Genomic DNA, 24,562 nt, shown 5'->3' on the forward strand with positions numbered 1-24,562 from the left:
CATTTGTAGTACTACTCCATGCGTGCTTTGGATTGTGTGCTGTGACGTTCCGTGGCATCTATTCAAAATGTTATGGTTCAGAGTTTGTTCCGAGACTAGAGCGTCGCAAGAAGCTCACTGGATAAAAGAAAAATGAAACTCTACTCACTTCTGCAACTTCTGCTTGCGGGCCACGTCCCCGAAGCTGCGGAACTCCTCACCAACCTTAATCTGGAAGAATCGGGGCTTCTGACCCTGTTTCCTGCCCTGAGCCTGGTTCTGGGTGGAGTCCTGGTCCAGCAGGGTTGTGTTGCGGTCCCTTTACTCCTCATATATGAGGCGCCGCTGCTCCCTGACCTCGTCCACCCAGCTCTTATCGTCATCAGAACTTTGTATAAAATATTTTGGGCACTCAGTTTCCCGCACCAGTGAGCTCCAGACAGACACAGCTGTAGGCTATTCCGCAAGGGATAATAAGGAATCAGGTAGGCTTATCATATTGCGTTTACACCGAATCAGAGCATGACATTTTTTCCCCCTTTCACGCCGAGTGGTTATTGAAAGAGAGCTGTAAAGATTTTTTAAATAGGCTATGTTGAGGAACTATTGTCATTCTCAATGGACTTAGTTAACTTGCTGTTTGAAGTGTAGAAAATATTACTTTTGAGAAGCGCCACAGTGCTAGTGAGTTAAGACAATCAGAAATACTATCAGATCCCCAAATGGGCATATTTAAATGCCTGCATTTGCATGCAGGCCAGGTAGCCTAGGCCTACTTCTATGTATAATCAGGTGGACGTCCTTACTCAACATTGACAGATGTATATATATAAAAAAAGACGACAACTCCTAAATTGAACGAAATAAACCAAAACTTGTTCCTCACAAGTGTCGCCAAGGTTGTGCAGTCCGCAAACAACGTGTTCGCTCCGACAATAAGAACAGTAAAAGACTGTAATAATAATAAATATATTGAATGAAATAACCATAACCTAGCAAACATTGTAGATTAGAAATTGTGAATTAACAGTAAATGGTGATACTACTGGTGTTCCATCCCCGTAGCCTCCACAATTAATTAGTCCACTGAGACAGGAGTGAATCAGACAGGTGTCTTGTGTGCCAAAAACAAAATATACACATATTTGTAACTGCTCGACAAAGAAAAATATTGGTCGACCAACAGCCTATCGACCAAACAATCGACCAGTCAACTAAATGGGGTCCGCCCTAGACCAGTAGCATGTGAAACCCAAGTGTGTGTGCAGGTGTATTTGCTCCTACCTTGCCCTTCTTCCTGGCAGACAGTTCCTCCTCATTCTCTCCCTCCTCCATCAGTTTGAGAGCCAGCTCTTTGTTCACCTTCGGTCTCAGCAAAACTGAACATTCATACAACACACAATATATTAGCTATAGACACTTCTTAAATAACATTGTCTGTATCACCATGTCCTTCAATTAATCAATAAAACGTACACTACATGAAAATGTGTATGTGAACATCTCATTCCAAAATCATGGCCATTATTATGGAGTTGGTCCCCCCTTTGCTGCTATACAGATCATTCAGAAAATATTCTGACACTGACTTTTTCCACATATTGTTACATTACAGCCTTATTCTAAAATGGATTCAATTGTTTTTTCCCCCTCATCAATCTACACACAACACTCCATAATGAACACGATGGTCACTCTGACAGAGATCTAGATTTCCTCTGTGGAGATGAGAGAACCTTCCAGAAGGATATTCATCTCTGCAGCACTCCACCAATCAGGCCTTTACGGTAGAGTGGCCAGACGGAAGCCACTCCTCAGAAAAAGGCACATGACAGCCTGCTTGGAGTCTCAGACCATGAGAAACAAGATTCTCTGGCCTGATGAAACCAAGAACTCTTTGGCCTGAATGCCAAGCGTCACATCGAGAGGAAACCTGGCACCGTCCCTACGTGAAGCATGGTGGTGGCAACATCATGTTGTGGGGATTTTTTCAGTGGCAGCGACTGGGAAACTAGTCAGGATAGAGGGAAAGATACAGAGGTACAGAAGGTACAGAGAGACCCTTGATGAAGTCCTGAGCACTCTGTTGCAGGTTCTCAGACTGGGGTGAAGGTTCACCTTCCAACAGGACAACGACCCTAAGCACACAGCCAAGAAAACTCAGGAGTGGCTTCAGGACAAGTCTCTGAGAGTTTGAGTGTCCCAGCCAGAGCCTGGACTTGAACCAGATCGAACATCTTTGGAGAGACCTGAAAATAGCTGTTCAGCGACGCTCGCCATCAAACCTGACAGCGCTTGAGAGGATCTGCAGAGGAGAATGGAAGAAAGGCCCCAAATATAGGTGTGCCAAGCGTATGAATAGTTTCCGAATGCACTGTAACAGCCTCCACTCTTCTGGAACATTGCTGCGGGTACATGGTTCCATTCAGCCACAAGAGCATTAGTGAGGTTGAGCAATTAGGCCTGGCTTGCAGTCAGCGTTCCAATTCATCCCAAAGGTGTTTGACGGTGTTGAGGTCAGGGATCTGTGCAGACCAGTCAAGAAACAGGAAAGGGCCCTCCCAAATTGTTGCCCCAAAGCGTGATTCATCACTCCAAAGAACGCGTTTCCACTACTCCATAGTCCAATGGCGGCGAGCTTTACTCCAACCGACGCTTGGCACTGCGCATTGGTGATCTTAGGCTTGTGTGCAGCTGCTTGGTCATAGAAATGCATTTCATGAAGCTCCCAGCGAACAGTTCTTGTGCTGACGTTGCTTCCAGAGGCAGTTTGGAACTCTGTAGTGAGTGTTGCAACCGAGGACAGACGATTTAGACGCGCTTCAGCACTTGGCGGTCTCGATCTGTGAGCTTGTGTGGCCTACCACTTCGCGGCTGAGCCGTTGTTCCTAGACGTTTACACTTCACAATAACAGCACTTACAGTTGACTGGGGTAGCTCTAGCAGGGCAGAAATTTGACAAACTGATTTGTTGGAAAGGGGCATCCTATGACGGTGCTACGTTGAAAGTCACTGAGCTCTTCAGTACGGGCCATTCTATTGCCAATGTTTGTCTATGGAGATTGCATTGCTGTGAGCTCAATTTTACACAACTATCAGCAACGGGTGTGGTTGAAATAGATAAATCCAAGGGGTGTCCATATACTTTTGGTGATGTCATGTATTTTAGAAAGCCCTTTTTACATCCTTGTCTGTCTGAATGTATTATATTTTTAACAGTCACAGAGTAGGATATCCCACCTTGATTTGTACTCTGCATCCTGGACTCCTATCTTTTGGCTAATCTTGTCCTTGCGATACTCATCGTAGGCAAATGGATTGGCTATGGTCTTCACCTGGACAAGTCACACAAAACGTATTTAGACACGCAACTCTAACATCGGCAATCAACTAAGAATATGCAGTTATACACACACAAATAGGAAGACAAACACACACACACCCCCCTACCTTATGGTACAGTCTGATGTCCATGAAGAAGCGGTGCATGTAGGCCCGCAGTAGATCCCACGAGGTGAGACAGACCTATAGTTGAACACAGGGCAGGTAACATTACAAATTGTATGTACATTAAACATACATATTTCCTAAACAGCTACATTATACATTTGTAAAATGATTGATGATTTATTCATTTTATATATAGCTCTGTATTCCACCTCCTGGGGCAGGCTACATTTCAAGTGAAATTCATTAAAATATTTGTACTCTTTCAAACTGGCTGACATGCCAAGGACATAGTAATAGTAGTAGTAATTAGTAATTAACTGTGAAGCAGCCTGTTTGAATGTGCTGGAAGAAAATGACATGACTGTAGACAACTGTTTTCTACAGTTTTTTGCCTTGAGGCTGTGTGACATCAAGGCTGGTTTCTGCTCCTTTCTGCTAACATAGATATTTGGCAAGAAACCTTTTGAGAGAGTTTAGATAAAGTTGTGTAACATCAGTCTCCAGACATCATTCCTTCAGCACTGAATTAACTTGTTAGTGACTGGCATGAGGCTTTTTGGTCCCTGTAAGATCACTTTAGTTCAGGAATGTGTGGTAGTTGTGGTACACAAGGACTGTGTGTGTTTGTGTGTGTGGTAACCAGATAGAAACCCTCTTTCCCCAGAAATCTTACTCTATCTGCCCCGCAGCAGGTCTGTTACATAACAAGAACACATTTCACAGCTGCAGTGAACTGAACTCCCCTCCCCCCTAGTCCCTCTCCTCCACCCCTATCTCTCCTTCCCTCCCCAATAACCGCCTTTCTCCTCCATGTCATTTGATCTCTTTAGTGCTGACCCAAGCATTCCTCTGTTTTTTCAACCCCCTCTGTTCTTCGCCCCTTCATCTTTCCCTATCCCATCTCTTCATTTCTCTCTCCATTCTGCCAGTGTTTCTCTTTTAGGCGGGACGGGTAAGCCTGGAGTGTATTCATTACGCCGATTCTGTTGCAAAACATTTCTTAAACAGAAGCAAACGGAACAGTGGGGGTGACCTACCTTAATTTTAACAAAATAAACTTTTTTTGTTGCAAAAATGTGTACACCCCTGACCTAGCAGTGTTGCCCCAACCTGCCTAAATACAAATACAACATGGCCTCCACTGAATGAAAAGTGTAGTGTACACAGCCCTGGAAGGTTCCTAGCCCCAAACCTCTACGTAATAGGCACTTGTATTTCTGTAGATTTGAGAGGAAGAAATAGATAATAGGTAATATGCCAATAGCTCTACCTCCACCTCCCTCTCACCCAGGTTCTCCAGGTCCTTGCGGGTGACAAACTTGTAATCATCGTAGATGGTACTCTCAGGGCTCTCCTTCAGCTCCTCTGTCAGGTTGTCCAGAAAAGAGCACCAGCGAGGAGCAGGCCCCAGTGCCTACACAGGGACAACATGTAGGGGAGGAAGGAGAGACAAGAATAAGGGATGAAGTGAAGGAGGGACAAGGAATGAAGATTCATGGAACATTTGAAGAACTCTAATTCAATACATATCTACTGTTCTTGAGGGCTGGTAAGGGAGGTAGGTGTTGGCAACGTTCCTATGGGTAGGTGTAGTTTCTTGCACCTATCCAATCCTCTAAGGGCTCTGAGGATGAATCAACAAGAATTGCCTGCGTTACCAGATTGGAATCACCCCTTTACTTAAGATAATTGAATGCTACTGAGTTCAATCTGAACTGACTTCTGTTTGTCAATAAAATCAGAGCTCAAAGTCTACAGAATGTCCACTTTGCTGGATTGAATCCCTGAGCTGACAAGGTAAAAATCTGTCGTTCTGCCCCTGAGCAAGGCAGTTAACACACTGTTCCCCGGGCGCTGAAGAAGTGGATGCCGGTTATGGCAGCCCCCCACACCTCTGATTCAGAGGGGTTGGGTTAAATGCGGAAGACACATTTCAGTTGAATCCATTCAGTTGTACAACTGACTAGGTATCCCCCCCTTTCCCTCAGTGTAATCACTGACGAGCCAATGGCTAATGTTAACTTCCAAACGTTTCCCTACTGTTCTATAGGCAGCTAGAGAGGCATGCGTTGAAGGCCTTTGCACACCACTCGAGTTAAAAACCTAGGGAGAAATAAACTCTCAGGAACCGGAATCATAAACCAAACAAGTTGACAACTGTGTTGGTTACCATTGATGTTCATAGCACACAACTTTGTGTGATATTTGAGGTTACCAGAGTGAAAAATGTAGCTATTTATTCAGGGCAGTTTCAGCACTGCTATGTGAATGTTTAATATCGGCCGCTGAAGTATTCTAAAACACCAATAGCAAAAAATATAACGCGTTTGCTGTTAACAGATAAACACAATATTTCCTAAGTTCAGTATTAGCTCTCTTTAGGCCCAAACACACGCTAGTTAAGACCTTGTTGTTCTGTAGCTCAACATCACAGTGATCTAATCAGTGGTTGATGAATGGGACAGTACTTAGAAACGAATCATGTGACAGGGTCGACATCTTTCAAAGCAGACTACTTTAGAGTACACACAATCTTACTAAACAGAGACTACTTTACAGTACACACACATCTTCCTAAACAGAGACTACTTTACAGTGTACACACACTTTTCCTAGAAGAACTGAAAAGCTGGTATAGGGGTAAGCACAAGACGACCTGCTGCTGAAGAACATTCACAACCCAACAAGGGCACTTTCTAGGTGAAACCAGGTGGGCAGCTTTCTACGAATAGCACCCTTGGTGTAGCTTTTTTTGTGGACCATGAAAACCAGCCAAACCAAACTAAACAAATGAATGTCTCAAACACTAAAGCCCTCAAATAGAGATCGTCCTTTCGTGCCTTCTCTATACTGCCTTGGTCTGTTTGGTTTCAATTCCCACCCTGGAGTAAATCTATCTCATGGGAAGATCTGACTTTCAAACCTAACCGGCGGCACACTGAGATATGCAAAACTAGCCTGAGGGAGTGTGAGGATTGTTCAACTCACAGGGACGGAGAGCGTATTCATCTTGGGGTCTTCATTGGCAGTAAAGAGCATACCTGTGACGTTAAAAGAAGAAAAAAGCGTGAGATAAGCCAACGATATAGACAGATCATTTTCAGATACTGAAGTTAGCAAAGTAATAAACTAAGAAAGTGGAACTGTACAAATGCGTCTGCTGGTTTTGTTCGACTCCAGTTAAAAACCCTAACTGCATGTACACGCAGAAAGCAAAGCCCACATAAGCATAGGATGACAGTAGTACATTTGCAGGCAGTAGACTAGACAGGGACAAGTTGACAACAGCAAAAGAACCAAAAAGTCTTGCTGGGTTTTAAAATGTATGTTACCATTACTGACAAAAGCCTAGCTTGCTCATATCTTCACCAGACCACAAATCATTCATATAAATGGTTCTGGGGATTTGCTAAAGATGTGAAATTACAGGTGATTATATCCTGAATGTATAAAGCAGACAATGGGCCTTTTTGTACAGCTCCATTCTTAGCAAAGTAATAAACTAACTCTAGTATGTGAAAAATAAATGTAAGATATGCTTTAACAAATTCAAGAGCCCTGCGTGAGGGCCCCCGCCAACCCAGAGGACTGACTGAGCTCTCTCTCTCATGTCTCATGTTTTTAAAAGGGCCAACACTTGCAAGGCCAGACGGTATTCCAGGGTGTGTACTCAGGGCATGCGCAGACCATCTGGCAGGTGTCTTCAAGGACATTTTCAACCTCTCATTGTTCCCGTCTGTAATCCCAACATGTTTCAAGCAGACTTCCATCATTCCTGTCCTCAAGATCTCTAAGACTTCCTGCCACAATGACTACCACTATGTAGCACTCACATATGTAATCATTAAGTGCTTTGAAAGGCTGGCCATGGCACACATCAACTTCATCCTTCTCTCAACATCAGCAAGACCAAGGAGCTTATTGTGGACTTCATGAAACAAGGGCGGGTACACACCCCCATCTACAAGGCCGCAGTGGAGCCAGTCAAGAGCTTCAAGATCTTCTGTATCCACATCGCTGACTTATCATGGTCCTCTCACACCAGCACAGTCCCTCAGGAGGCTGAAACAATTTGGCATGGCCCCTCAGATCTTGAGGAACCTTCACAGCTGCTGCATCGAGAGCATCCTGATTGGTCATATCACCGTCTGGTATGGCAGCTGCACCGCCCTCAACCCGAAGGCCAACACTGCTGCTAAAACTATTATTGATTACTACCATTACGCTGCTGTTTACTGATTGCCATTAGTATCTATTTATCCTACTACTGGTTACTATTACTGAGTGTACAAGATATTAGGAACAGCTTTCTAATATTGAGTTGCACCCCCCTTTTGCCACCAGAACAGCCTACATTCTTTGGGGCATGGACTCTACAAGGTGACGAAAGCGTTCCACAGGGATGCTGGCCCATGTTGACTCCAAGCTTCCCACAATTGTGCCAAGTCGGCTGGATGTCCTTTGGGTTGTGGACCATTCTTGATACACATGGGAAAATGTTGAGCGTGAAAAACTCAGCAGCGTTGGATTTCTTGACACACTCAAACCGGTGCGCCGGGCACCTACTACCATACCCCATTCAAAGGCACTTAAATCTTTTGTCTTGCTCATTCACCCTCAATGCCACACATACACAATCCATCTCTCAATTGTCACAAGGCGTAAAAATCCTTCTTTAACCTGTCTCCTCCTCTTCATCTACACTGATTGAAGTGGATTTAACAAGTCACATCAAAGAGTCATAGCTTTCACCTGGTCAGTCATGAAAAGAGCAGGAGTTCCTAATGTTTTGTACACTCAGTATCAGTCACACACTGAATAGTGAATCAAACAGATGTCTGTACATGTGCATAGCCCTGGGGGAGGGAGGGTTACTGGAAAGAAGAGGGAGGTAGGTAGGTAGGACAGTATAGTGGGAGGAGATGGCCTAAATGCCAATAGTCTAAAATGGCCTCCTTTCCTCTCCTTCATGGCCAGTTATGAGTGAGAGAACACATGGGAAGCTTTAGGTGCCTCAAGTAGAGTAGTAGCTGGCAGAGCACTCCGGACGCTTCAAGTTTACTTTTGGTAGCCGCGCCAACAACACATCTCACGTTTTGTGTGACTGGGGGACTAATTAGTGGAACATCCTCCATTCCTGTTTGTTCCCTTTCCCAATTAATGAATAGTTCTAACATCCCATTGACACACTTCCACACCCCCTACACACTCCTCCACAAATGAATAACACTGGAACTTCAGAGATTGTTTAGAGCAAGAGGGTGGGGTTAACAAAATAAATATTTGGCAATTTCCCACTAACATCGCATGCCAGGAGCACCTGAATCGGAGACAATGCGTGCTCATCATGGGATGGTTGGGAAAGAGGCACGGGCGTAGACAAAACTTAAATGGCATGCGTGTCTAACAGAAATACCAAAGAGATGAGGTGTGATCTCTGTGATGAAGTCACGCATGGAGAGAATGTACATGCCAAAAAGAACTGAAGCAGGATTGATCAATTGAATTGGGGCTGAATAAAGGATCAAACTTTACCTGGATTCACCTAGTCAGTCTATGTCATGGAAAGAGCAGATGTTCCTAATGTTTTGTACGCACAAGTGGTAATATATACCATCAATATTTATATATTCATGCTACCAGTCACTTTCCAGCCCTATTTACATGTATATCACACCTACACTCTCACACACACCCACCACTTATGCTGCTGCCATACTGTTGACTATTTATCCTGCTACCAGTCACTTTCTCCTAATACCCGCCTATATGTACATCTCTACCTCAAATACTCCAGTATCCTTCCACATTTGTTATGGTCACTGACCCTGTATATAGTTTCCCATCAAATGTTATGTGTTTTCTTTATTATATATACACACACACACACATATTTTATTAGTTATACTATTTTGATATTGATTATTCACTGCTGGGTAGAGCATGCAAGTTAAGCCTTTCACTATACTTGTGACAATAAAACATGAACTTGATTGAGCGTCTTAAACAGTTTAACTCAAGTGCTCAGTAAAGATTGATGTAATTAGACATAATTGCTGGTAGAGAAGCTGTCAGTGGACAGTGTGGCAGTCTTACTTAAAAAGCACAGTCCAAGCCCTCATTACAGTAGCACAGGGGTAAGCAACTAAATTCAGCCGTAGGACGATTTTTGTTGGAGAGAATGGTTGGGGGTACGGAAAATAATTAGTACACTGCAAATTGACCATAACTAAGCCCAAAAAGGGATTGTTCTTTTCAAATACAATCATTTCAAAACTTGATCACATTGAGATACAATCACATGTATTTTTTGGGGACACACACACACCTGGAAACAGATTTCCAATTTATTTCAGAATTCATGGTGATTTTACAGTTTTTTGTGACATAAAACAAAATCACTTGTGGGCCGTTTCTGTTGCCGACCCTGCAGGAGTGTTAAGGACTTGTTGAGGTCAATGGGCACCATCTAGTGGTAGTTGAGCATACTGGTAAATGACTACCCAAGAAAATAACAAGTGTCTGTTGACCAACCGTCAGAGATAAACTTTGTACAGAAGCAATGTTTAGTGTATCTGGTGATCTCACCAGAATCAGGGTAGATGCACACATCATTGATGTTAGTCTGGGGCTCAATGGAGGAGAACACTTTCCCCTAGGGTGAAACAGACCAGAGGTATGGTTAGAATATCAATTATTCCACTGTGATAGTTGATGAAGTACAGACCACTAATTAACTGGGTGTCCAATGACAAACACATTTTTTCTATGAAAAAAAAAAGCTATTTCCCCAATTTTACCACAACATTTATTGTAAATACTTAAAGCTGGAATATAACACTTTTTGGGCAACCTGACCAAGTTCACATAGAAATGTGAGTTATAGATCCTTCTAAGAAAGTCTAAGAAGCGATATATCTGTTTTATGTGTGCCATTTTAAGTGTATTTTTGTGTCTTTTAGTTTCGGTTTTGTACACCAGTTTCAAACATCAGAAAATAAAATATTTTTGGTAATGGAAAATATATTTCATAGCAGTTTAGACTGTACAATGATTCCCTACACTATACATTTCTTGTTTTGTCACAAACTGAAATAAGGCAACCATTAGAATTTTAGCAACTAGGAAATGCCTGAGCGATTTCTGCATATTGCACCTTTAATTCAAAGTGAGTTTGGAATAGCACAGTTGGCAATATTTTCTAAACCAGCAAAAATCATCTTTGCTGTTTTTGGAACATCCAAGCAATAAAAACACTTAGTTTATCAAATGTCCAATCTGTCAAAATGGTACCAAATGTCTAGTTTAAAAAAACAATCACATATTTTTTTCAACATTCACAAACATTTACCTGGTCTTTGTTCCAGATCTTGATGATCTTGGAGTCTGCGGTCAGAACCAGGTCTAGGTGGTCCTGAAAGTTGACAGACTTGATAGGAAGGCCGTAGTAATGGTCTTTTACCAGCAGGGGGTGACTGGCACGCAGGTCGTAGAGGAGGACCTACAGTACCAGGCAGACCGATCTTCAATAGGGAAACTTGTGGGGAGGACTATAGTTAGGCAATAAGTCAAATTCAACATCTATTCCAGAGTTTTCCGCAATATCCCAGCTATTACGACACCTTCATTGTAAAAGTTCATACCTGACCAGTGCTGGTTCCCACAGCCATGGTGAGAGAGTCGTTAAACTTGAGTGCACTGACCGACGGCAAGCCCTCCACTCTAAAGAAACACATTCACATCATGGATTAGAACAATGGTGTTTTTCTAGATTCATCTAACTGTTCATGTTCTAGTGGTGTACTTACTTTGTTCCCTCTGTGACACTGCTCAGGGCACAGTCTAGCATCCCCACCCGACTTCGTACACGAGGGTCCCAGCATTCCACTTTCCCCTAACCACCGACAACACAAGGAACACAGTTAGACACACACACTCAAAATGTTCAATCCATTCACTCTTTGCGGCACATAGGCTCCACCCACCTCCGCTGTTCCTGAGGCACACTTGGACAGGGTTGATGTCACACACATTGTGCTCCCTGTCAGTCATAAAAAGGGCAAAACGAGACATGATCACACTACATGCATACTGACGAGTCTTGTAATGACTGTTTACAGTATTGTATTTTAATGTACAGCTGCATTCACAAATAAAGTATTGTACATGTATACTTACACAGCATCTGTGTGAAGGGAGTTGAGGAGCCTGCCTCGCTCAAGATTGAGTCTGAATATCTCTTGAGCTGAGAGAGAAGAAAAAGGTCTGTCTTACTGTAGTGTCAACAGTAACAACTCCAACTTGAAGCCAAGTCTAATGACACATAGGATATCAAGACAGTGAATGATCCAGCTTATTTTGGCTTTTAACACTTACCTTGCCCCAAACAAAGTACAGGTCGCAGGAGGGGTAGTGGTAAGCAAAGTCCCTACCAAACTTGGGAATACGCGTCTGTAGTAGTGTCCATGCTGCGAGTGGAACTCCACGTACAAGTTACAGTGGAGAAACACCAGCTACACACACACAATATCAGGTCACATTTATTTATTGAAAAAATACATGTTTAGGTAACCCCCACTGCAGGAAACAACCAAGGAAATCTGTCTTACCTTCGAGTAGTCGTTGGACAGCATATCAAAGGCCACAACTGCGAAGGAAAAAAAAACACTTTGAGAACTAGCTACAAGAAAAAAATGACATCTACCGGCAAAGACTTTTGCACAATGCAAAAGCTGTATTTATTGGTGTCCATCACAGCGTGGCAATTGTTGGGTGTGTGTTTACTGAGAATGTGTGCCTGACTGCACCCTAGTTAAATATTAAAATGTGAGACACCATCACTGAGATAGCTGGATCCTCTTCTTATGGACCAGCCACTCACTTCACAACAAAAGGAGGGACGGATACTTGCAGCGATTCCCATAGCACATCGGAGTTCCAGAAGACCATAGAAGCAAAATAGTTTTAAAAAATGCAACTAGTGGGTCTATCACTTACCATCTGAATCCAGACAGCGCTCAAACTTCAAGGACAACTGATACGCGTCATAGCATCGGATTCTGGGTTTGTATGTGCCTGAAAGGATGTTAAAAGAAGTTGACAAATCCATACATAAGAGTAATTACTTATAATACTGTCTACTCTAGTGATGTATGCCAAATTTAATCAGAACATGACAGCAACCCAAATGCTCACCTGCTGCTAGAATGAACTGCCCATCCCTTGACACTTTGATAGAGGTGCACACTGTGGGCATTTCAAAGTCCCTGATGAGCTTGATCTTGCGTTGGATGTCTGAGAAAAAGCAGTTAGGGAGGTGAGGCGTAAAATAATAGTCTGGCCAGTTAGTAAAGGAATACTCACCAACATCTTTATTTTGCAATGCCAATTTCTTCCCGATCTGAGAGGCACTGGGAAACAAATATTGAGACGTGTGCTATCGCATACTGTGGTTATTAGAAGTTACTGCATACTTTGTGACCTCAAATACAATTTTACAGCAATATATAAACCTCTATGCTTGATGACATGGATGCAGCGTTAACCAGCTGCCTGACTGGCTAGTTGCTTAGCATGCCTTTGCTTAAAGAGCGCAATAACTAATGAAAAAAGGATTTAGCTACGCAATTTAATTGGTTATCAATTGGTGATCAAATAATATTAGCAGTAGCTAACTGGATTACTTTTTTTTATTGTAAGTTAGCTTGCTAAACTAACAAGAAAAGTAGCTAGCTAACATTAGCTATTCATGCAACCGTGTCTTACCTCTGGAAGATACTTTCCGTGGCTTAAGTTATACATCTTCACACTGGATATCTGCATTGTCGAGGCTGTCAAAGACACTTTCCACTCATAACACCAATGTACAATATTAGTAAATTCTGAATATTAGTAAATATATATGCCCCACGTTACTACAAACAACAGGACGCGTTGGTCTGTACTTTTAGGTCAGTGTGGAAACGTAGACGCCACGACACAAAACAACAGATGGTGTTCCCATTGATTTCTGTAAAGAAAGTCTGTAGGTTTTGTTTTTGGATGTTATATCAAATTAAGAATATTGATAGAGCAAACGAACACACTTAAGCATGGTAATACAATCCTCCTGATAATCATTTTACATTCTAGTCATTTAGCAGACAAACTTACAGGAACAATTAGGGTTAACTTCCTTGATCAAGGGCACAACAACAGACTTTTCATCTAGTCGGCTCGGGGGTTCGAACCAGCGAAATAATTCAACTGTACTGTACTGTAATGTAATGGTCACTCACACGTTCACTTACAAGCAGCCTGGTCTCATAGACAAGACGTAACATAGTAAATGTACATCCTGGACACTTAAATTAGTATGAAATGTTATGTTTGGTATGGTTACATAAGACAGATGGTTACTTTTTTATTTTATTTTTTATTTCACCTTTATTTCACCTTTATTTAACCAGGTAGGCTAGTTGAGAACCAATAATACAGTGCTAAGAAAAATATTTAAAAAATAAAAGCGCAACAGTAAAATAACAATAATGAGGCTATTGTGGGTACCGGAACTGAGTCAATGCGTGGGGGTAGTCGAGGTAGTTTGTACATGTAGGTAGGGGTAAAGTGACAATGCATAGATAGTAAACAGCGAGAAGCAGCAGTGTAAAAACAAAGGGGGTTGGGTCAATGCAAATAGTCCGGGTGGCCATTTGATTAATTGTTAAGCAGTCTTATGGTTTGGGGTAGAAGCTGTTACGAAGGATCTTAAGGATCCGCCCCTTTGTTTTAAAACTTGCCTAAAATGACATACCCAAATCTAACTGCCTGTAACCCAGGCCCAGAAGCAAGGAAATGCATATTCTTGGTACCATTTGAAAGGAAACACTTTGAAGTTTGTGGAAATGTGAAAGGAATGTAGGAGAATATAACACAAAAGATCTGGTAAAAGATAATACAAAGAAAAAAACAACCGTTATTTTGTAATTTGTTTGTACCATCTTTGAAATGTAACAGAAAGGCCATAATGTATTATTAGGTTTTGGCCACTAGATGGCAGCAGTGTATGTGCAAAGTTTTAGACTGATCCAATGAACCATTGCATTTCTGTTCAAAATGTTATATCAAGACTGCCCAAATGTGCCTGATTTGTTTATTAATAACTTTTCATGTTCAAAATTGTGCACTCTCCTCAAACAACAGCATGGTATTAATTCACTGTAATAGCTACTGTAAATTTGACAGTGCAGTTAGATTAACAAGAATTTAAGCTTTCTGCCAATATCAGATATGTCTATGTCCTGGGAAATGTTCTTGTTACTTACAACCTCATGCTACTCGCATTAGCCCACGTTAGCTCAACCGTCCCGTGGAAGGGACACCGATCCCGAAGAAGTTGGAGTCTTTTGGATCTAGACTTGGTGCTCCGGTACCGCTTGCTGTGCGGTAGCAGTGAGAACAGCCTATGACTTGGGTGACTGGAGTCATAGGCAATTTTTGGGTCCTTCCTGTGACACCGCCTAGTATATAGGTCCTGGATGGCAGGAAGCTTGGCCCCAGTGATGTACTGGGCTGTACGCTCTACCCTCTGTAGTTCCTTACGGTCAGATGCCGAGCAGTTGCCATACCAGGCGGTGAGGCAACCAGTCAGGATGCTCTCGATGGTGCATCTGTAGAACTTATTGAGGATCTGGGGACTAATGCCAAATCTTTTCAGTCTCCTGAGGGGGAAAAGGCGTTGTCGTGCCTTCTTCACGACTTTCTTGGTGTGTTTGGACCATGAGAGTTTGTTGGTGATGTGATCTCGACCCGCTCCACTACAGCCCTCTCGATGTGAATGGGGGCGTGTTCGGCCCTCCTTTTCCTGTAGTCCACAATCATCTCCACGATCATGACCATGTACAACCTTGTGTTACAGTACAGTATGTTGATTAGGTGAATGTGTTAAGGGTTGTCTACAGCTGGACAGCCATTCTCACCGATGTACCATAGCAGGAAAGTCCTCATTGAAAGTCCACTACACAACACAAGGTTAGGTAATACCATGAGGGTCTAGCCTCCAAAGAATATTACAAACTAAAACAGCAAGATTTTGCTGTTTTCTTTCTTCACAATTTACAAATCACAATAAAGACTACCATGATGACAGTCACTTTATCTAAGTGTGTAGCTCACAACATGATATATAAACAGTCATCAACCAGAGGAAGATAACATACAATTGAAGTCGGAAGTTTACATACACCTTAGCCAAATACATTTAAACTCAGTTTTTCACAATACCTGACATTTAATCCTAGTAAAAAAATCCCTGTTTTATGTCAGTTAGGATCACCACTTTATTTTAAGAATGTGAAATGTCAGAATAATTGTAGAAAGAATTATTTATTTCAGCTTTTATTTCCTTCATCACATTCCCAGTGGGTCAGAAGTTTACATACACCCAATTAGTATTTGGTAGCATTGCTTTTAAATTGTTTAACTTGGGTCAAACATTTTGGGTAGCCTTCCACAAGCTCCCCACAATAAATTGGGTGAATTTTGGCCCATTCCTCCTGAACAGAGCTGGTGTAACTGAGTCAGGTTTGTAGGCCTCCTTGCTCGCACACACTTTTTCAGTTCTGCTCACAAATTTTCTATAGGATTGAGGTCAGGGCTTTGTGATGGACACTCCAATATCTTGAGTTTGTTGTCCTTTAGACATTTTACCACAACTTTGAAAGCATGGTTGGGGTCATTGTCCATTTGGAAGACCCATTTGCAGCCAAGCTTTAATTTCCTGACTGATGTCTTGAGATGTTGTTTCAATATATCCACATAATTTTTCTACCTCATGATGCCATCTATTTTGTAAAGTGCACCAGTCCCTCCTGCAGCAAAGCACTCCCACAACATGATGTTGCCACTCTCGTGCTTCACGGTTGGGACGGTGTTCTTACTTCGGCTTGCAAGGCTCCCCCTTTTTCCTCCAAACATAACGATGGTCATTATGGCCAAACAGTTCTATTTTTGTTTCATCAGACCAGAGGACATTTTTCCAAAAAGTAAGATCTTTGTCCCCATGTGCAGTTGAAATCCGTAGTCTGGCTTTTTAATGGCGGTTTTGGAGCAGTGGCTTCTTCCTTGCTGAGCAGCCTTTCAGGTTATGTCGATATAGGACTCATTTAACTTTTGTACCTTTTTCCTCCATCTTCACAAAGTCCTCTGCTGTTGTTCTGTGATTGAGTTGCACTTTTCGCACCAAAGTACACATAAGAGACGTGTCTCCTTCCTGAGGGGTATGACGGCTGCATGGTCCCATGGTGTTTATACTTGCATATTATTGTTTGTACAGATGAACGTGGTACCTTCACGTGTTCGGAAATTGCTCCCAAGGATGAACCAGACTTGTGGAGGTCAAACATTTTTTTTGATTTTCCCATGATGTCAAGCAAAGAGGCACTTAGTTTGAAGGTAGGCCTTGAAATACATCCACAGGTACACCTCCAACTGACTCAAATTATGTCAATTAGCCTATCAGAAGCTTCTAAAACCATGACATCATTTTATGGAATTTTCCAAGCTGTTTAAAGGCACAGTCAACTTAGCGTATGCAAACTTCTGACCCACTGGAATTGTAATACAGTGAATTATAAGTGAAATAATCTGTCTGTAAACAAAAAAATAATAATTACTTGTGTCATGCACAAAGTAGATGTCCCAACCGACTTGCCAAAACTATAGTTTGTTAACAATAAATTTGTGGAGTGGTTGAAAAACAAGTTTTATTGACTCCAACCTAAGTGTATGTAAACTTCCGACTTCAACTGTAAGTGTATGTATACTTCAGACTTCAACTGTACATGCGCACATTTTCCAAGCCAAATTTCCAAACATTTACTCTAGGGTCTCACGTGTGATAACAGCATCCTAGAAAGACACTTGACCAACTGGTGTGAGGAAGTAGTCCTTGAGGTTGCTGCGCTTGTCTATAGCAACTCTGGTTGCCCTGTTTGTTGAGCTGTTTCTTGGGTCCAGGAAGCTGATGTCCCCCTGTACCAGCTGTCTCCACTCTCCAGTACGCAGGTCCCCAGTGGGTGTGAAGCTTTTAAAAAACGTGAGGTGGATGTATTGTGTTGATGACTGTGTTGTCAGTGTCTGTAGTGCAAAAGTAATTGTGGAGAGCCACATAGGCCTTCACAATGGTCTCAGCTTTCTCTGGGGCAACCTCAAGGGCTCATCCCAGGATCCTCCATCTTGCAGAAAGGATCCCAAAGCAGTACTCTGAAATTCTTCTGACTATTGAGTGGTGGCAGTTGTAGATCTTGTTGGAGTCATCAAAGCCAGAAGAACCTTTGAATAAAATAAGCGTTTCCAGGCTCCTGAATTGCACAGCGGTCTAAGGCGCTGCATCTCAGTGCTAGAGGCGTCACTACAGACCCTGGTTTGATCCCGGGCTGTATCACAAGCGGCCGTGATCGGGAGTCCCATGGGCGGTGCACAATTGACCCAGCGACGTCCAGGTTAGGGGAGGGTTTGGCCGGGGTAGGCCGTCATTGTAAAATAAGAATTTGTTCTTAACTGACTTGCCTAGTTAAATAAAGGTAAAAAAACAGGAACATGAAGGCAAACAACTGTAGCCCCGGGTTTCCCAAACTCGGACACCAATGGGTGCACATGTTGTTTTTCCCCTAGCACTACAAAGCTGATTCAAATAAACAACTAATCACCAAGCTTTGATCATTTGAATCAGCTGTGAAGTTTTAGGGCAACAACCAAAACGTGTACCCCTTAGGGTCCTGAGGACCAAGTTTGGGAAACGCTGGTGTAGCCTATGTTTTGGACATACAGTAAGCCCTTATTCTCTTACTGGGATGTCAGATCCCTTTTATGTGAAGCATATAATTACAGCGTCTATATTGGTATAATTTTCACATCATATGTGTAATCAAATGTATTTAGTATATCTTACATGGATATGGTCGCATCAGGTTTACCATCAGTGGGAATTGTTGGGTCCCCCGACAAGCACTCTGGCCTTGGTAGCAGCAGCTGGCCTGCAATGAGTTGGGAGCCGAAGTTGCTCCTGACTACGATCCCACTTCGATCATGATGTAACGCAACGAAAAGAGTCAGCTACCCCCCAAAACCAAGTCCACCTACGAACATGCACACACGTAGATCTACGCACATAAACCGTGTAGCCGCCTTAACCCCTAACCCTATGTTCTAGCACAGCTAATGCTAGCCAGCTAGCTAACTAGCCACCTAGCCTCCTTTTGCATATTTGTAACATATAATATTAATTTTCATTTGTAACATACTGTATATAGGCCTAAGGCCGAGACAATAAAAAGACAGAGTGGCAGAATAAATTCAACCACACATTTGTTTCATTATAAAACCGGGAGATCAACATCTGTCTGGTGAAGTCCACAAAACATATTGCACGTAACAAACAGGTACACAACCTAAAGCATGTTCAAGCTAGGTAAGTCCAAATCCCTATCTCCATCGATGGCTAATTTAGGAAAGGGATAATTTTATCTATCTAGCTAGCCACTGGAGGATAACAACACAACGAGATGCAACAATTCAAGTTTTTTTCTGTCAATAATGACGTTTCGCTTGTGATGTGGTTAGTCTGAAACCAAATCCAAACTGGCTTCCCATGTATTTTTGTTGGTCATTTTTGGGGGAAAGTCTGGATTCCCTTGTCAGCCATAAATACACGCCACTGCATACAGAATAATACGAAATGCTCTGAGACCAGTTTGTTAAAATAAGTCAGTGCATAGATATGGGAAACTTGAGAGGATGCCTCTGAATAAGCAATGAGTCACTGGCTGTATGTAAATGTTTGCGCATTTACCTGTTCGTTCTCAATGATGTAACAATGCTCATTTTAGCAGAAGGCTGTCCTGTCTTCGCCCAGAGGTTCGGCGCGGGAAGCTGTGAAATTCTCTCTTCCCAAGCCACCAATGTCTGATCACTGTGAGCGTACAGTAGCTCGGAATAGGGGATGGGCAGTAGTAGCCTTAGATGTCAAATGTGTTGATTTTCTGATGTAGACCACTTATTGACATGTCAATTATTAATTTTTGTCAAACTATTCAAGTGCTCTTCATTACGGCAATGGACCCAATGATAACAATATAGGGAAGAAATCTGATTTTTCTTTTCACGTAAAATCCACTTGAGCTAGCCTGTTAGATTAAGGTGTATGGTTCCTCATTATTTTATTAATGGCCATGATGACAAAACCATGTCCAGTAGCCACATGATCTAAATTACTTAATAAATTGCAGTATTCTATGCTGTGTTATAAAGCTGCATTGTCCTATATAGCCTATTTTATATGGAATGGGGTCCACATAATAAATTACTATTTCATTTTCTATGTTTTTGGAGATTAGGGGACGCCACATGGAAGGCAGAGAGAGGTGGCACCAGGGCGCACAAGTCATGACAGACTTCTGGTTGATATCTGTTCCTCTGGACAGGACCAGCTCACAGTCTCTGGAGTAACTCAAGCACTCTGTAGCCAAAACCAAACTTGCCACCAGCTTCAAGTTCTCCATCCCAGAATTGAAGGTTAGGATTTGTGTCTCATAGCTACCAAGAGGCTCAAATAGACAAACAAAGTCACTTGGCTTGGAGTGTACCTCCTTCATTGACCTCCCAAGCATGACATAACATTAGCATTTTCTATGTACAGTAGCAACTCACATCTGACAACACAGCAGCTCTATGATAATGAATGACAACACTGCGATCCACTAGAAATTAAAGTTTAACGAGACCACAGTTGGACAAGTATTTCCACCTCACAGTCAATATTCCACGCAATACATCTGCGATGGCTGATGGTGTTCAGGTCAGCAGTGGACAGACTCAAGAGTATTATATATTTACAGGACAAAGGTGTTCAGTTGCCTTCTCTGGTGAAGTGGTGGGCTCAGATTTCACTCTTCAAGTGGTGGTTTAGAGTCTTTCAGAAGGTTTTCCATGAGACCCATTTCACTCAACTTGATCGATAAGGTCTACTAGTTTGTCCTACGTTTCAATTGTGGGAAAAAGCTAACTGAAACCTGCTCCTTGTTTTGAGGCTAAGTGGAATGTTACAATGTGTTACAAATGTGTTACAAAGTGTTACAATTGTAACGTTTCCACTTCTAATCTCCCAGGTTGGTACATTAGACGTCCTCCTGGGTGTGTCAGATGACCTCTCTAGACTGGACACTCACTCAAACTGAGAGGTAAAAGCCATTTTTAGTGTCATGTTGGCGTATTTTGTGCTTGTGTGTTTCCTCACTATGTTATAGGCTAGTAGTAATTTACTCTACTAACTCAATACCTCTTTAAGTTCTTCTTTCATGATTAATTTATGCTAGGAGGATGCTGACATTTTGTTTCCTGCTTTTCCATTGGCTTGAATTTGATTTTGGCCACCAGATGGCAGCAATGGTGTGTGCAACGTTTCCGACTAATCCAGTGAAGAATTACATTACTACACAATATGTTGTATCAAGTCTGTCAGGAGTTTGCCCAAATGTGTCAAATTGGTCAATTGATACATTTTCACCTTCCAACAGGACAATGACCCTAAGCTCACAGCCAAGACAATGCATGAGTGGCTTCGGGACAAATCTCTCAATGTCATTGAGTGGCCCAGCCAGAGCCCGGACTTGAACCCGATCGAACATCTCTGGAGAGACCTGAAAATAGCTGTGCAGCGACACTCCCCAACCAACCTGACAGAGATTGACATTATCTGCAGAGAAGAATAGGAGAAACTCCCCAAATACGGGTGTGCCAAGCTTGTAGCATTATAACAAAGAAGACTCAAGTCTGTAATTGCTTGTAAAGGTGCTTCAACAGAGTACTGAGCAAAGCGTCTGAACACTTATATAAATGTGATATTTCATAATTAGATTTTTTTATTTTATTTGCAGAAATTTCTTAAAACCTGTTTTTGCTCTATTGTGTAGTATTGTGTGTAGATTGATGAGGGAAAAAACAATTTAATCAATTTTAGAATAAGGCTGTAACGTAACAAAATGTGGAAAAAGTCAAGGGTTTCTGACTTAAAGTTCTGAAAGTTCAGAAAGTTCTGACAGCTGACATTCTACAGCTAAGAGACTAGCAATAGTATGCTCACTGTTCTCCCCTCATCTCCCCACCACATCTACCCTCATCAGAGGGGAGATCTTTTTGTCTTTGACAAAAAATTGTTCAAAATTGTCAGCCACCCTAGTCATAGACTGTTCTCTCTGCTACTGCACGGCAAATGGTGCCGGAGTGCCAAGTCTTGGTCCAAAAGGCTTCTAAACAGCTTCTACCCCCAAGCCATAAGACTCCTGAACATCTAATCAAATGGCTATCCATACAATTTGCATTGCCTCCCTGGCTACCCAGACTATATGCATGGTCACTTTAATAACTCTACCTACATGTACATATTACCTCAATTAACTTGACACTGGTGCCCCCGCACATTGACTCTGTACTGGTATCCCCTGTATATAGCCCCGTTATTATTTTACTACCACTCTTGAATTACTTGTTATATTTATATAATACTTTTGTTGCATTGTTGGTTAAGGGCCTGTATGTAAGCATTTCACTGTAAGGTCTACACCTATTGTTTTCGACGCGTGTGACAAATAACATTTTATTTTATTTAATCATAAAGTCTCCCAGTCACCCTCAAAAGCCTACTTCAAGGCCTTGCTGGGTATCTTGGCTTGTTTTGGGGATTTTGTCTTCATTGTTTGCAGGATTGTAATGGTGATGCAGAGTTTAGTTGGTTTGATGGATGTGTTTTGGATTCTTAATTTAGTCTTTACTCTCATGCACATGTATACTGAACAAAAATATAAACGCAACATGCAACAATTTCAAAGAGTTACAGTTCTTATGAAGAAATCAGTCAATTTAATTAAATTCATTCGGCCCTAATCTATGGATTTCACATGACTGGAAATACGGATATGCATCTGTTGGTCACAGATACCTTAAAAGAAATGGGCCTTACAATGGACCTCAGCATCTCATCACGGTATCTCTGTGCATTGAAATTGCCATCGATAAAATGCAATTGTGTTCGTTGTCTGTAGCTTAAGCCTGCCCATAAAATAACCCCACCAACATCTTGGGGCACTCTGTTTACAGCATTGACATCAATAAACCGCTCGCCCACACAACGCCATGCACGCTGTCTGCCATCTGCCCGGTACAGTTGGAACCGGGATTCATCTGTGAAGAGCACATTTCTTCAGCGTGCCAGTGGCATTCGAAGAGGAGCATTTGCCCACTGAAGTTTAGTTACGACACCAAACTGCAGTCAGGTCAAAACCCAGGTGAGGTTGACGAGCATGCAGATGAGCTTCCATGATACGGTTTTTGACAGTTTGTGCAGAAATTATTCAGTTGTGCAAACCCACAGTTTCATCAGCTGTCTGGGTGGCTGGTCTCAGATGATCCCGCAGGTGAAGAAGCCAGATGTGGAGGTCCTGGGCTGGCGTGATTACATGCGGTCTGCAGGTTGTGAGGCCGGATGGATGTACAGTACTGCCAAATTCTCTAAAACAACGTTGAAGGCGGCTTTTGGTAGATAAATTAACATTAAAATCTCTGGCAACAGCTCTGGTGGACATTCCTGATGTCAGCATGCCAATTGCACACTCCCTCAAAACTTGGCATTGTGTTGTGTGACAAAACTGCACATTTTGGAGTGGCCTTTTATTGTCCCCAGCACAAGGTATAATTAATGATCATGCTCTTTAATCAGCTCTTGATATTCCAAACCTGTCAGGTGGATGGATTATCTTGTCAAAGGAGATGGGATGTAAACAAACAGGGATGTAAACAAATTTGTGCACATTTTTTTTTGTTGGTGCGTATGGAACATTTCTGGGATTTTTTATTTCAGCTCATGAAACATGAGACCAACATTTTACATGTTGCGTTTATATTTTTGTTAAGTGTTAGTAGATTGTCCCTGCTATCACTGCGGAACACTGTTGAGATATTATGCTCTCTGTCTCCTTCTGTCTGCCAGGTGGCCCTTGAAATGACAGGATTGAGCGCTGTGTTTCCGCAGGGCTACTACTCCTACATCTGTGTCCAGATCAGTGTCACGCCTCTGGATCCTAGCTAGTAAGTAGCCAATGAGGAGTGGGCCCCAATCCCAAATTAACCTAGCTCCCTGTTAACTTCAAAAGCCTAAATAAGTATTAACAATATGGTGGGCCTCAACCTTGCCACCAGAGGGTTAAGATTGAGAGATTATCATATTGTTAATACATATCTAGTCCTTTCAGTTGGATGAAGGGAAGTCAAAAAGGATCTAGGGTTAGGAAGGAGGGATTGGTTTGGGATTGGGATTGGGTTGTCAATGCATCCTGAACTCCCCATGGACGAGAATAAACCCTGTAAAAATACCAAAACCCTTTAAATAAGTGGTTGATCTTAGCAAAGATTTTTTTTAAAGATTTAGATATTATTAATATCAAGATAACCAGGAATTCAAATTTCAGATACACTTTTTCAGATTTGATGATCTTCAATGACTACAAGCAAGCAACCTTTTTCAGATGTTGAGAATCCATTTCTAGATATGATCTACAGACCAAAGAAAATATATGTACTGCTGATCCTTGATTTGGCCCCACTTGGCCTACATGGTATTATGTGACCATATGAATGTATACAAAATCTATTGCAGGTCGGGACCAATGATATGCAACAGAAAATACATCCATGTTGTGCCTACAGAATTCACCCTCAAAGTGTGGACTAAACTTCCAAGTCAACAGCAACAGTTCTATTTCTTGCGCCCAATCCGAAATCCACCCAGTTCTGGACTCAATCTGAGAGGATTGATATGAAGCTAAATCCTCATGGGATTTGGGATGTGATTCTGAGGTATTGCTGACTGTGGATCTGTGATGTCGTAATACTGATCTTTTTGCCTCACAAAAACGTCACATTTTTTTACCTTTATTTAACCAGGCAAGTCAGTTAAGAACACATTTTTATTTTCAGTGACTGCCTGTTCAGGGGCAAAACCTTGTCAGCTCTGGGGTTTGAACTCACAACCTTCCGGTTACTAGTCCAACGCTCTAACCACTAGGCTACCCTGCTGCCCCACATGTTTTTACACTTTGTGACT

The 24,562-nt window shown here is 42.1% G+C and overlaps 1 protein-coding gene and 1 pseudogene across 2 annotated transcripts in view; one reads left to right on the forward strand and one right to left on the reverse strand.

The window, feature by feature from the left end:
• Window positions 1–24,562, forward strand: part of LOC149972110 (uncharacterized) — a 395,887-nt gene that overhangs the window by 354,823 nt on the left and 16,502 nt on the right. The gene's annotated exons all lie outside the window — the stretch shown is intronic.
• On the reverse strand, window positions 644–13,700 carry LOC110505683 (nucleolar protein 10-like; annotated as a pseudogene). The gene is made up of 17 exons (XR_016492014.1): window positions 13,195–13,700; window positions 12,793–12,839; window positions 12,625–12,723; window positions 12,427–12,504; window positions 12,039–12,076; window positions 11,806–11,942; window positions 11,608–11,674; window positions 11,415–11,470; window positions 11,238–11,323; window positions 11,073–11,151; window positions 10,781–10,930; window positions 10,018–10,084; window positions 6,418–6,470; window positions 4,700–4,843; window positions 3,430–3,504; window positions 3,220–3,314; window positions 644–1,358 (listed from the first exon to the last, which is right to left on the reverse strand). The product of XR_016492014.1 is annotated as a nucleolar protein 10-like (transcript).

The sequence above is a fragment of the Oncorhynchus mykiss genome, chromosome 25 (assembly GCF_057628025.1).
Source record: "Oncorhynchus mykiss isolate SJ-2025 chromosome 25, ASM5762802v1, whole genome shotgun sequence".
Lineage (NCBI taxonomy): Eukaryota > Metazoa > Chordata > Actinopteri > Salmoniformes > Salmonidae > Oncorhynchus > Oncorhynchus mykiss.